Raw genomic sequence first — 15,930 nt, forward strand, 5'->3', positions numbered from 1 at the left:
ACTATTAGAGGTAGTGATGGGTCATCTGTTGATGTAAAAATCAGTTTTAAATAAATGTAAGTAAGTGACCTATTTTCACTCTGGAATACAGCTATACCGCCAGGTTGGTTTCCTTTCGTGTTTGTTCCAGGGCCAAGTCAAACGATCATCTTACACAGCATATATATTAGTTCACTCCCCAGGTCCAGCTTATAGCAATCCAATTAGTTCCCTTGGTGAAGAAACCTTTGGTCAAAAGAAGAAAAGTTTGCTGACAGCTCAGTCAGTTCTTTTATATTATTCCAAAACGACACATCCCAGTTTACCTATGACATAGCTTTATATGTATAACAAAAATACCCAAGTGTGGCAGGTGGTAAAACAATCATTCCATTATTCACCTGTTTGTCTCTTTTTGCAGCATCTTCTGTTGAGGACAGAGCATGAAGCTCCTCACAGCCTCTTTTTCCAGCCCACCGCAGAGAATTTGCTTGGTTATTAGTGAGAAAATCAGCAAGCCTGCTGTGCGTACTCAGGCATCCTGGGAATTTCACTAGTCAAAGTTGAAAAGTGCAAAAGCTGCTAGTCAGTGTGTATTTGCCAGTTTCCCTTCTTTGTGCAAGACCGATGCTGCTGGAGGAGACAAAAAACTTTGTGATGAGACAAAAAAACAGCATGTCTAATGCACGATTTATGCAAGAGATGCCTTTTTCTCCACATTTTATGGCAACTTGTGCGTTCCATCTCAAAGTTGCCATAATATCTGTTATGCAACACAAAATAAATTTATAACACATAACATAAAGGGCACATATGATCCATTATCTTTATATTTTGGCAAAACAGTTCTCACCCAATTTCTCCTTCTTTACACAAATTTTCCAAGATATGTTTGAGAGCATTTATGTTTAAACACAATACCCACCTGCCTAATGGAAATTTCCATTTAAAAGATAACCAGTTCACCCTGTTCTTACAGCACTTCTTATTGAGAGATTTGACTTACTCTTCAAGTCTGAACTTTAAGTCTTCTTGATAGAGGTAAGAGGTCTTTCATTCGACTATGCCTAGTCCTATCCCAATTCTTACTCCAGTCATGTTTTTCTCTCTTCTTACTCTGCCATATTGCTATCTGCCCATTTATTGTCCCATCTCCCTTACTGAATTGTGAGGGTTACCAGTGTAAGTATGAAGAGCTTGTATTTTTTCTTCCAGCCATAACACAAAATGATTGCTTGTCCTGACATTCCTCTTCTTCCATTTTTTTTCAGCAACTCTTACTAGAAATAAATCTCAGCTCTACTCTCTTAGAAAAAAATAAAATATTCAGGAAGGACAGTAGTGTCTGCACCTGCTGACAATATGTCTTATGGGAATAGATAATACTGCTTCTTCCTCATTTTTTTCAACAATGTTAAAGGGGGGGAAATTGCATTTTAACCATCTATTCCTATCTTTGATGTTTATCGCATTTTGTGTGTTTCAGGTTTTACCATTTCTTTCAGTAAGAGACTTGCATTACGTGTTAGATGTTGCTAACATTTAAAAACTTTGCATCTAATCAGCTTTCAGCTTTGAAGAGATAAGTTTTACTGCACAAAACTCTATCTTACTTTAGTTAAAAGACAAAAATTCTGGGGCATCTACTTCTCAAATGTAAAATGACTTTGAAAGGGTAGCTTAGTCATGGAAGACACTTTTCAGCTATAGTTGCATGCCTTTTCATGTAGCAAATGCACTTAGCATTATCTTTATCAGGGCAAAACACCTTTCCTACTTCATCTAATTCCCTGGAAATATTTCAGTTGAAACAGAAGGAAAAAAATAAGAAGATTATTTTAATGTGTTCTTTTCATCAGAATAACACCTTAACCTATAGTAATATGGTGTCTGTTACAGACTGGTGATATAACATGTTATAGTTTTAATCAGTTGAAAAGGGACCAAAGGACAGGAATTAACACAATGGGCAAAGGATTAAAGAAGTTTAGCCCCTTTGCTTCATGACTTTTCTGAGCCTCTTGACCCTGAAATCTGTTGTCTCTGTAAGCCTGAACAGGACAGGACTGGACATCTTTTTTCCATACCTTTTGTAAAATTTTAATTTGGAAATAACCACTACAACTGTGGTGTTAAATGGACTGAGTGACAAACTTTTGCTTCAGGAATTCTTATACTTTGAGTTTTCATAATGCTTGAAGTAACAGGTATCCAATGTTAATAGAATATTTTAGACACTGTAATATTAGTTATAATAAATTTTCTTAGATTACTGTATATTTATAGTAATTCAAGCTAATGGTTTTCTCAGGCATTTCATGCTTGGCTGTTCATCAGCTGCTGTATGTGGTTTAAAATGAATGGTCTTTTTCCACATTCTTTGTTACTTTACAAACCCTTGCCTAACTGAAGAAACCGAGGCAGCTGAACTTGTTTAGTGTAGCAGACTGAAGACTAAGGAAGTTCTCACAGCAGGTGGCAACTACTTGAACTGTAGCTACAAACATGACAGAACAAAAGTCTTCTTGGTAATGGCAATCGATATGACAAGAAGGCCAAAGGAGACATTGAAACTTGAGACGCTCAGGTTGGAAATCAGGACACACACTAAAAAAAAAAAACAGCAGAAAAAAATGACAACTCAAACAGGTTATCCCATCCCTAGAGGTTTTCAAAACTCAGACAAAACCATAGCTGAATGAATGCAGTGCCAGTGCCAGTCCCACTCTGAGCAAGAGGTTGTACTATATGTCATCTAGAAGTCACTTTCAAGCAACATTTCTATGATCTAAGGGTTCTGTGCAATTTTTACCCCACCAAGCAGCCAAAAGGATCTCTGCGTTACCATCAACATTGGCAGCTGCTGAGAAAAATCACAGCCATCTCCCTCTGCCATACTAGCTTCACTGAAGATGTTAAAAATTGAATGTGAAACCCTGCAGAGATGAAACATGGCAGTTGTTCCTTTTATACTGATTTTTGTAGATGCAATGCTCTCCTTGTCCCTGTGAACCACACAGTCTTTCGAAGTTGCCTCTGTTTTGAAAATGGCTGTCTCTCCCAAAATTCCACTACATCTACAGTGATCATGCACAGATGGAGTTCGCAGTCCTGAGGCATACGGGGAACACAAAGAGTAAAGTCAGGACCCTGAATTTCAGGAAAGCAAAATTCCAGCTCTTCAGGGAGTCAGTCAATAGGACCCTCTGGGAAACTGCCCTCAGGGACAAGGGAGCCGAACAGAGCTGGCAGATCTTTAAGGATGCTTCCCACAGAGCACAAGAGCTCTCGATCCCCAGTGTCAGAAATCTGGAAAGGAAGGCAAGGGGCCGGCATGGCTGAGTGGAGACCTGCTGGGCTGTCCTGGTTTCAGCCAGGATAGAGCTGGTTTTCATCAGAGAGGCTAGCGTGAGATTATGTTTTGGATTTGGGATGAGAAACTGTTGATAACGTGCTGATGTTCTGAGTTGTTACTAAGTAGTCAAGGACAGTCCAGCTCCTCGTGCTGGGCTGCCAGCGAGCAGGCTGGGGGTGCACGGGGAGCTGGGAGGGGACACAGCCGGGACAGCTGACCCAGGCTGGCCAAAGGGATATTCCACAGCATATGACGTCATGCCCAGTACATAAACTGGAGTTGGCTGGAGGGGTGGAAATCGCTGCTCGGGGACGGGCTGTCGACCACCGGGTGGTGAGCAATTGCTGTATTGGGCATCACTTGTTCTTCTACGTTCCTTTATCGGTATTGTTGTTAACATTGTTGTTGTTATCATTGTTGTTTCCTTCTCTCCTGCTGTCCTATTAAACTATTTTTATCTCAACTCATGAGTTTTTTCCCAATTCTCTCCCCCGTCCCACTGGGGGAGGGAAGAGTGAGCGAGCACAGGAAAGCCAGACCTGTTGGAGCGGGTCCAGAGGAGGGCCACAAAAATGATCAGGGGGATGGAACACCTCTGCCATGAGGACAGGGTGAGAGAGTTGGGGTTGTTCAGCCTGGAGAAAAGAAGGCTCTGGGGACACATTATAGCAGCCTTCCAGTACTTAAAGGGGGCTTCTAAGAAAGATGGGGACAGACTTTTTAGCAGGGTCTGTAGCAATAGGACGAGGGGTAACAGTTTTAAACTAAAAGCAGCTAGATTTTGACTAGATATAAGGAAGACATTTTTCCCAATGTGGATGGTGAACCACTGTCACAGGTTGCCCAGAGAGGTGGTAGGTTCCCCATCCCCGGAAACATTCCAGGTCAGGCTGGACGGGGCTCTGAGCAACCTGATCTAGTTGAAGATGACCCCACTCATTGCAGGGGGGTTGGACTAGATGACCTTAAAAGGTCCCTTCCAACCCAAAGATTCTATGGTTCTATGATTCTATGATTCCATGATTCTATGATTCTACTCTACCGCAAAATCAAAACCGGGTGAATTTGTTCACACTGACTAACAACAGAGGTCTTCAGTAGATCTAATTCTCTTGACAAACTTCATAAGCACTTTTAAAATACATTTTGGCTCCCTATTTGAGGGGATGGAGTTTCAGAAATAATTATTAATGAACTACATTAGGTTTGTGTATTTAAATCTGTGTAAATCAGTCAACAGTCTAGGATGATTTTCAAGGGCATTGCAAATAATTTTTGTATTTATATTTTATAATAAATCTTTGTGCTAGACAGTAAAGAGTGCCCTAAGCTAAGTAAAAACACAGAACGACGGCACTAAAAAGACATGTTCTTCAAAGCACAATCAAATATCTGCAGATATTCTCAGCTTAGCTGAAAACTCCTGCCTTAGAAATTATTAAATTCAAGTGGATTTTCCACAGTTCATTTTAGAGCTGACAGCTGTGTGGATCCCTTCTTAGATGGTGCTGTTGTCCTTTGTATAGCTACATTTTCACAAGGCTGAAATGTGTCAAGTGTCAAGGCCTAGTGGATTTTTTTGATCAGTTCTTACATTATAAATCTATAAGTCCAACTCAACCTAAAGACTGAGAGAAGGGAACTGGACTTTAAAAGCTTTAAATTCAAGTGAGTACCGGTTTGCGAGGACAAGTTGTCTGATGTGTACTGAAATCTGGTATCTATTCTAACAAAGGAAATCAGGCATGTACAGTGTAGGATTTATTTGAAAGCATATTTTGACAAAATGCATTATCTGTGATAAAAATAAGACGACTATTTACAGCAATATAGATTGAGAGCATGAAACATAACTGGGGGATATACAACTCAGAAAAATAAACACTGGCAAAGCATTCAAACATAATTTTTACAGAATTGGATCAGAGAGATTACAAATACTGGGGGAAAAAAGAACAAAACCTGAATACTCAAAAGGAAACAATATCCAGCACCTTTTAAAAGAAGTGATGTAAAATGGTGGTCAATTATTTCAAAAGAAGCATACAGTGAAGACAGAATGTAAGAATGAACCACTCTTATACTAAGCAATGAAATATTCCATTTTATATTAAAGATAGTTTTGTCTAGGGATAAAAACAAGTAATACAAGGAAAAAAGTATTTCTTAAGCATGATAATATTATTTGGAATTAAATCTCAGAGGTGCAAAATTCCCTTTCAATTTTCCTTTCAGACTTCTCTAGCTAGAGCCTTGACTGACATTTCATTTCATTGCTTTTACTAAATACAGTACAGGGAAAATTAAATATTTTTTGCAGTAAACATATTTGACATAGCCCTGGAGAATACACCAGTGGACAGTCCTACCAAATTGCAATATTTTACTCTGAAGCTGCAGGGTAAAAATATTTATTCTGCAATCATCTCTTAATTCATTATTTTTCATTGACTACCTCTTCTCTTCCCGTCTCCTCTGTCTCTCCCTCCTCACACATCCACATCACCAAAGTGTTATTGAATTTGTAGCTACCTCATTCTACATTTGTAGAATGTCTTCACAGTTTTCTGATTCTGAGAGAATCCAAGTGCTGGCAATGCTGTGGGAGTAATTCATACCTCTAGTGTGGCTAAATCATCTTTCTCAGCTGACAGTAACAAAATGCCTGAAAAGTTAAGAAACAGGCTCGTTCTTAGGTGCAGATTTAAATCAGATTTAAAGAACAGATAAATGCTTGTCTTTAGCAGACCTCCTGTAACTGCTCTTCTAAGATCTGCTTATGCTGATTTGGGTGTCTTACCTGATGAGCAGAAATAATACCAAATGTGAAGATGATGCTATTTGAGGATCATCATGGTCATAAAGAATTTGGGCTATCCTTTTGCATCCTGGCATGGGAGTAAAATTCCAGAAACAAAGACTTTGCAGCAAATAAATAGTATTTAATTGCCTGCTGAAGAGTTTAATACCCCAGCAGTCACATCAGCACAGAAGTGACTAGGGGGTTCCTGCTAGTGGAAATGAAAACATGATGGTTTCATTGTGTATATTACTTATTGGCCACTGTTATGCAGCTTCTAAGCAGACAGAATCTCCTCCAAGTGCACAACAGTTGTCATTGATTTGGATTCACAGTGCCCGGTCCCAGCACTGAGCTGAGTTGTAGAAGTAAGAAAACATTTTCCACTTTAAAAACTGGCTGTTAAAGGAGGGTAAATCAGAAAGGATATACCAAACAAAGGGTAGTTACGTGAAGGTTACATCAGACAAAGCATGATTACATGTATTGCCTAGAAAACTTGCAGGAAATGAACTCTGAGTGATACAATATCTCTAAAATGAACAAAATGAAATCTGGATGTTATGAAAAAGATGTCGTAGTAACTGATAAAATTTAAAATTGTTAGAATAATATATCAGAAAACTAAGTCATAGTCAAAAAGGCGATGGTATCACAGAGTTTTGAATCTAGCCACACACATCTTAACGGGTGTATTCAAATTCATATGTTCATAACTAAGCAAAAAAAAAACCAAACCCAAACAAGAGAAAGTCTGTACTGATATGCAGCAAATAAAGCTCTGTAGTAATTTATACATAACTGGTAGTTTTATTAACTAAAGGCCTGATCCAATTTCCATTAAAATAAAAAAGGAATTAAAATTATGTCCCTATATTTAACTTAACAATTTTTCAGTTTACCGCCAATATGCAAACCAGAAAGAACTAATCTTTGTTTTGGGTTTTTTTGTGATGAATGACCTATTGAAATAACTGTGTGGAAATATCTCCAGGATTAGGTTGCTGCTTTGACAAGAAAAGAAAATATAACTACAGCCCCCAGAGACACACGAGAATGTAAAAACAGTTTCAACATATAATCAAGTCTTGTTAGGGTCCTTTCTCAACTGTCCAGCTGTCAGTTTAGCGTCTGATCCAAATATAAAACTTTGTTATTAGCATGAGTACTTCAGAGCTCTTTGTTGCAAAATATCTTTGTTTTTAACAGTAGGCCTGTCACAACTCTAGTTAGACTGTTGTATTGCTCAGCAAGCATCTAAAGCCCTTTCGCTGTGTCTTTGAAAGGCAAATAGATTTTTATGGCGGGATACTGTGACCTGCACAGTTGTGTAGAGGTGGCTTTGCATTCTCTTTCGGTTTCTTAAAATTTTTTGACATGGGCACAGATATGCTAGAATATGTTATGGAAAAGCAGAGCGAAAACCTCCTGGAATATAAGATTATCAGGGGGACAGCCAAATACATATTAAAGTGGGTTTCATAAGTGCCAGGAAACTCCGCTCATCCTAAAATTTAAAGCAGCACTTCATATGCAGAATAGGTGATTCCATTTAACAAAGCAGCTTCTGCTCTATCAGTGTAGGCAGGGGATACAATTTTCTTAAAATACAGAGGGCATAAATTTTTCCATAGAAACAGTTCAATTGCTGTACATGTATTTAATGAACATTTAATTTAAATGGAAGTTCAGAAAAGGTTAAACCCACTTCATTTGGATAATGAATAAGGTCATGGTGAAGGTATTATTCAGCAAGAGGGAAAAAACTGCATGATTTTCAAGGAATTTTAAAAGCTTAAAACGTCTTCTGGTAGGGAAGCCACTTCTACAGGTTCCTTTGCACATCCTGTATTTAACAAATGTGCAACTGTCAGAATTGTCTCCTCATGACAACTTGAGGAATATACTCTTTTGTCAAGGTGGCTAGCAATTAAAAAACATTTTTTTACCTTTAGACCTTATTTTCTATAGATAGATAGATAGATAGATAGATAGATAGATAGGTACCCACAATTAAATACACTATCCAAAGCTAGTATCTGATGAGAAATCTCTATGCCAAATCCACTTCAGAATATTGCATTATAGACAGTCTTCAAGGCATTTTGAAGGCATCTCTGGCATTGATGATGCCGGTCTGCAGTCTCCAATGACAAATGTGCATGATGAGTACTGACTCAGAAAATATGAGCTCAAAATATCTTTCAGAACAAAATAGACCAGATATACATTATTATAATGTCAAGAGTTAGGTACATTATATTTATGTATATGTGCAAACTCTATGTACTTAGAGACAAACTTTTATTACATATAAAGTAAGTAAAAGTTGCCGTTATAGCCACTGAACTGTTCCTGAACATGTAATTTGAAGTACTCTGAAAGCCTCTGGTTTAGAACAGCCAGGCTGACACCCCAAACTGCTGGAAACCTTTGACCGTAAACAACTTCTGTACTGATTTTCTTACTGGAAAAAACCAGTTAATTTGAGTTTTGTGAGACTGAATGAATTAATGTGTGTGAAGCACTCCAATACCGTAGAGGAAATGAATAATTCTACCTCACAGCAGTGTTTGAATAATGTGAGGCAAATAAGGCCATGAGGTATAGAGTGAACAGTGACAGGCAAATATAGTATAAAACTGCTCACTGTTGGAGTACCATCTATTCTTTGTGCCTGTTGAAGCAGGGGTCCTATGTAATTCCAGTGTCATAGTATATTCAGCAAAAGAGGTTAAGAATTAAGGTTTCCCGGGCAATCTTAATTCTGGCATTTCCTATTTTTTGAGTACTTGACTCTGCCACCTTAATAATGTTCTTTTGTGTGTAAGATTATTTGTGTTTTAAAGACATCAATCATTACAGTACCTAGGCAACACCGCATGAAGTACAAACAGCAAATCCTTCGTTGCAGAGGAACTTGCTTGCTTTCATCTCTTCCTCAAGAGGCAATAATCCACAGCACAGTGTATCTCACAGCATGCTCCCAGGAGCGACTCTGTCATTAGTGAGGCACCTGCAGAAAGGTCTGGGTTTGAAAGCTCCTGTAGATTTGAGGACAAGCTTATCTCTAGCAGCAGCGTGCTCCACAGGGAGAAACCCTTCACTGAAAACACTCTGCCTTCACCCTGTTAGAGTTGAAGCTTTCGTGAACTCCAGTGTCACCATCAAATGCAATAGCTGCAGGAGGAAAGCAATGTAAGGGAGCAAGCTGGAGAAGCTGAAGAGGAGGCTATATAAGCAAACAGGCATTTTAGGGTATTGCATTGAATCCAGTGTTGCACAAGTAGCCACTTTACAGCAAATTACGATACAGCCTATTTTCTTCCATCCAGTAGTAGCTGAGACACTGAACAGCAATAAGAAGCTGTAGCTTCTGCAGAGCTTTCAGATTTCATTGAAGTAAATTATAACCCACTTCTGTGGTAGTTAACAGTATGACTTGCTTCAGTTGAGACCTCTATATGATATGAACCAGGTGAGGTAGGACTTCTGAAGAAAAGAAATACACAGCTTCCTACACTTTGGGAAAAAGTCCTTTAGTCCACAGTACACCCCAAAATGTGTCTTTAGAAATGTTAATCAGAATACACTGTGAGAAAGATACCTGCCCAGGCAGACCTGTTGGGTCTGTTTCTGAGAAAGGATGTGAGCAGGAGGGCTTTGCAGTCATGCACCCACAGCTGAGCTATGTGACTAGAGAGTGCCCCTGGGGCTGGTGGTGGCTGAAAGGAGGGAAAGTTAAAGTCCTTTTGCTTTCAGTACACCTGTGCCTGAGCCACATCCATATACCAGGCACGCTGTGGTCAGATAGAAAAACAGCTCTTGTCCAAATGATTCTACAGGCTGATTACAACCTGTAACAGAGGAAGATCACTGAGAGAGCTCAGCTTGCTTTTTCCAGCAAGGATGACTTTAGGTAAAGAAGAACACACAAATTCAGCTTGCTGTATTCATTTTTATTTGACTTCTTCCAGAAAAGGCACTGTGCCATGGAGATTCCTTGTCACTTACTGTTCCAACTCCACGAGGATCTGAAGAGTAGGAAGGCCCCCCTCCTTTCTTTTTGAAATAACGTTTTCTTCCTGAATGAAATGATTGCCTACATCCAACACTATCTTTTTCTTACCAGTCTCCAGTATAACTCCTTCAGGATGTATAGAACTTGGGTTTTGAGGAAGGTATTTCAGACATGTAAACAGGTATCCTTTTATAATTTGGGTTTTGCTCTTCAATTTCTATGAAAAATTGGGAAAAACACTGTTTCTATGGGGAGTGACAGTCAGTCACTCCCTATATCTAATAACTAAGGCTATTTGGAAGGATTATCTGCAAAGAACTTTTTTTTTTATCCTGCTGTTTACTACTTCATAGTGAATGACAAAAAATAACCAAAACCTTCAGTAGAGTTTATTGTCCTTTTTACTCTTTATTTTTTACATTTAGGATACCAGCATTGCAGCATAAGAATCAGTATTATTTCACCTTAATCCTCCCTTATGCCCATCTCTTTGAGGGATGAGAGCTGCAACACGATATCTCAGGTGAACTGTATGGTGATCTGCCTGTAACTATCAAAGAGAGACTGATGTTTCTCGTGAAAAGTAAACAGTTTTTCCCCTTATCAAAGGTTGAAAGAGCAATGGAGCAGTCTTTTTAATACAGGAAGAACTACATGTAAGACCAGTTTATTTTGCTGTGTTACAGTTTATTTTTTTCTCCAAGTGCTAAATGCTTAAACAAAAGAGTAAGAAATATAAGCTATATTTTGTCGTTTGCTTAGCTTTCTCCAGAAAAAACAAAACAAAGCAGTCGCAACATTGTTGAAATACTTAATTCTCCTATTAGCAATTAATTAAATTTTTCTCCTCATAAAGCAAAAAATTCAAATTAGAGCCCAGTAAAACCATCTGGAGTCAAGAGAAATGCTCCTGGAGACTTCAGTGGGAAGCAATGATTTAGAATATTCATTGCTAATGTAGATTGAAGCTGAAGCTGAAATGAGGTTGATGATGAAAGTAAGGAGAGGGCTGCATAATGACATAACCTCCCACACCTATATAATGGGAAGTTCCCCACATCACATAGTGCTAGTGGGTGACCAGAGCAATGCTCTCTCTTTTCTCCCTCTGCCCTCTATGTCAAACTGTGCTGGGTCTGCACCAGCCAGACAGCTGAGCTACTCCTGGAAAAATTCCACGGATGCCTTGCCATGCATTTCCAGGAAGACATTAACTTTATATGCCTCAGTTGAGATTCTTAGATGGTACCACAAAATGCAGAGAGAAGAAAAAAGATGCCATGTATTCTTGTCAACATTACACAAAAATGACTGTCCATCTGATCCAACAGGATTTCCCAACAATAATAATAAGGTTGGCTACTGCATAGAGGTCTTCTGAGAAAACTGGCATGAGTAGCCTATACAGGATGACTGGGAAATAATTGCTTACCTTTTCTTGTAATACAATGCAATACATTTAAGAGTAACTCATCTAAGTGAAAGACAGCCATCTTTGGGTCTCCTTTTGGTCAGTGGGAGCTCCTACAGAACAGTTCATTTCACCTGTCCTAAACACTTACATTAGGATAAACTGTATAGCCTGTGGGGAGTGTAACTTTGCTCCCATTAACTGTATAAAAGAGAATTTATGGTGATTGTCTTAGACAACTTTTAGAAGTCTAAGAGATGTCCATTCTTGGTTTCCTTATGAATAGTGCATGAAATCTGAAGTTATCAGGGTCCTAATAAGAGCCAATGTGATTTATGTTAGGTGTTATGTCCACCACATTAGGATGAATCCCTATTTAACTTGAAAATAATGACAGAGTATTAACCTTTGTTGAACATTCAGGGTACTACAGCTCCGGCTGAATAAAAATGTGCTGATCTAAGGTGAAATCCCTTTCTTGTGAAAACTAAGACGTCAATATAATTTGCAATATTAAATGCAAAATATTGATTCCCATTCTGCTGGCACAGAAGTTTAAATTAATTTTACAAAACCCAAACTGACAAAGGGAAACCCTCTTTTTCTTGAATTCTACTATTTACTATTTCTGTTATAAAAGTACTAAAAAATCTCCATTATGATTATACTACCGAGCTAAGTACTGCATAAATTCGAGAAAAGAGATTCCCTCATCTGCAAATGCATAAGTCTAAGGGAGAATAATTACAACAGACTTTTTTCCTCTTAGTCTCATCACAAGAACTCTTCCCTCACCGTCCCAAATTCAGTCAGACAGATGTGAAGGATTGCATGTAATAAATATTGCAAAGTCAGTACCCTGGTCCTTTTAAGTAACATTTTGGAAAGTCCTCGGTACTTTCAAATTTTATATGCCATAGTTGACTTTGAAGTAATTTTTCTTTCTCATAACTCACTTGAGTTATGAGACATGAGAACTTCTTTCTCATGTCTCTCACTTTTTTCCCCTACATCACTGGAAACAGAAAGTGGAGGGGAGGGGAGAAAACATGACTTTCAAAGGTTAGTTTTTCAAGTCTTTTTTTTTTTTTTTTTTTTGTCACAGAATTGCATGATTACATTTGAGCTCGGTTATAGAAATTACTAGCCTGCTAATGAAGCTCTTGGAGCTTTCATGGTATATAAACCAAAAAGAAAATTAGCAAGGAACAAACAAGAACCTCCAGCTAATGCAGAAGAGTTCTGCAGAACCTGCACAACTTCCAAACCCTCAGCCTAGACCTAGAACAAACACTAGACTTTGTATAGCAAGCAGTTCTCTTTCCTTTTTGGTTTCTTGAAACAAAAAATATCAGAAACAGAATAACAAAAAACAGCCATGTATTTGAGGTTGATGCAATACAGACTGACAACCAAAAGTTACAGAAATTATAAATAATGCATTTTATTACTGGTAATTGTACATTAAAATCATATCATAATCATATCACAACCATATCACAACCTCATATTTTTCCAATAATTTCAAAAATAATTTTACTCTGTACCTTAAAAAATTAAAAAATATTAAAAATTAACTCCCAGATTAGTTGGATTTTATCGGTTTGATGATACCAAAATCCATCAGTCTTTTCTCAATGGATGAAGGAACAGGTTTGGTTTGATTTAAACAGTATAAACAAGAGGTTTATCATGTATCTTCTAATTATCATAATGTTTTGTTTGTAAAGTTGCCTCATTCTCACTTCATTGTTGAAAAAGAATTGTAAGAAGTGGTTAAAACACTACAGCATGCATAGTATGACAATAACAACAAAAAAGCTTATATAACTGTACTGCTCCATTTGGTTTGTGATTTTGATTTTAATTGTAGAAAATATTATTAGCAGATAGAAAAGGGCTAACCAGCTTTTAAAAAATGTTGATTAATAGTCAAAAGCACTAAAGGTAGAGCTGTATCTGCAACACAAGTATTAAATGTAGTTTTATCCCTCAGTTTCTGGGTGAATAGCCATTGTGGCCTCTTACATTTTCATTACTGGATGAATTCCTGACACTTTCCGTGTGTGTCAATGCAATACACCCAACTTTCAAATCTATATTCCCAAAACTAAGCTCAATGCTGCACAATGCAGAATACGTTAGTCTAGTCAAAGAACAAAAGGCAATCAGAGGAGCACACTAATCTTTAACAAAGCAAGGCACAGTAAAAAGAATAAAACCAACTTCAGCTGCATTAGTCATACAATTACATTTCAATAACGAGTAGATGTTTTGCTGAGTCAGTCAGACTGAACAGCTATAGTATCATACACATACCACTGAGATTAGGTACACAAATACTTCTTTCTACCAACTGAAACACCAGAATGCATAGCTTGCCAGCTTTTATTTTGGCAATTTGCTGTCTTACCCATTATCATATCACTGTGATAATGGGTAAGAGGGAGTTGTCTTGTTGGCTTTGATTATTATTTTTTTTTTCTCTTTAAACTTGCCGCCTTTAACTGTAAGAACTGCAAGAAGCAGTTTTTCAATGCTTGGCGCTCTGTCAAAAAGCTAAATGTCACCTTCCTGAGAAATGCCAAAACTCTACAGGCTCTAGATCTGTGGCTGTGGACACAGCCAAGACATTTCTTTTCAAGAGCCCTTAAGTAAATAGGATGATCATGAGGTGTGAGAAAATTCAACTGGAAAAGTACTGATGTTACAGAAATATTTCTTCCATGTTGTAACATGAATTTGAAGATTCTTTACCTAAGAATTGAGTTACGTGTGAGTACGCTCTGAGACAACCGCCCTCGAGGCATAGTACAGCTGAAGGTGCAGAGGAGTTAACTCCCCAGAAGAGTCATGATTTACTGCTGACCACACCTACAGCATTTATAAAATGTCAATACAGCACATCTTGGTGTGGGAGAGAAAAATACAGCCAAGCAATGTTTCCCTTAAGAGCTCTTCTTTTCCAGGGTTTATGTCTGCTGTATGTTTTCACAGAGATTGAATGCTCTTTTTTTCTCGAATCAGAATTACCATGCAAATGACATTTATAAACCAGCTGCTGTGTACAACTCCTCCAGAGGAATTTTGTGGAAGGATTCCAGGTCCTTTTTTCTTTACATATTTATATATATGAAAGAAGTTATGCTGTTTGTGGATAACACAGAGTTGGAACGGCTTGCATCCAGATGCCTTTTATGGTCCATAGGGAAAACCTGGGTGTGTGTCCAGGCCTCACAACTCCATTTGACCCCTCTTAGACAACAGCATTGATATAGCTTTCAGGAGGGAATGTGGTCTTGGTATGAGATCCCACTAATGTCTAAAGGGGACACCACATAAGAAGACACATTGTGTCTTCTAAGTCTACAGACAAAAAGTTCTAGTAGAGCTACTTGTGGAATGGTTTGGTTTGTGGGAGGAATAACAGACTGCAAAGAGATCAGGTGGAAGAACAACGTCACTTCAGATAACCTTTTAAACAGTTTCTAGAGGATAGCAGCTGCTTACTACTAACAGCACGACAGATAAAATGGTGAAAGGAATCAATACTTTCAGGTGTATTTCTCATAAAAAGAACATCTGGTCTTCAATGGACACCTCCAAAGTATTGTCTGTGAGTATCTGTGAGGCTGGACCTTTTAAAACAAAAAAACTTAGCATGAAAACTGTGACAGCTGAGGAGCATTTTTACTTACTGAGTAAGTTCGTTCCTCTGTCAGAAACGTGTTGTGTTTTAAAAGTATTCAGTGAGGATCTGTATGAACATGTTCACAACAAGTAGAGTCACACCCTGCTGCATGGGGTTTACAGCATGAATCAGAGACGGAAACACAGTTTGAAAGTTTTGCCTGTTCTTTTGCAGAGTGCAGATATCCCACAGTAGTTGAAAAAATTATGTGCAAATTTTACTTGGGAATAACCCAAAGAGGACATTTCCTTGTTTCTGTAACATTCAGTTTATCAGGAAACATTTCCTTTGGGATGTTACTTCCAATTAGCAAATCCCAAGACAAACTTTCAACATTATGAAGTGCCCATTAAGCACTCTATAAAGGGAAGAGTATCAACAGAAGACTGACCGTCTACAGAAGAGGATGGAGAAATGAGCTAAAAGATAAAATATTAAACATAAAAAAGTCAAAGATGAAATTAATTATAAATCACACAGAATCTTATTTTATCAACTCTAGAGCTAGCCTGCAAGCACTACACTTAGAGAGCTACTGGGATGCTTCTGATGAAAATTAAGCTGTGTGATTGTTCAAATTTAGATATTTTAAGAAAGATTTAAAGCAAATTGCTTTTTAAGTTTGATTCACTGCATTTATATATTTAAAATTATTTATAATATATGAATATAT

Source organism: Phaethon aethereus (genome assembly GCF_964289735.1).
Source record: "Phaethon aethereus genome assembly, chromosome: 3".
Taxonomy (NCBI): Eukaryota; Metazoa; Chordata; class Aves; order Phaethontiformes; family Phaethontidae; genus Phaethon; species Phaethon aethereus.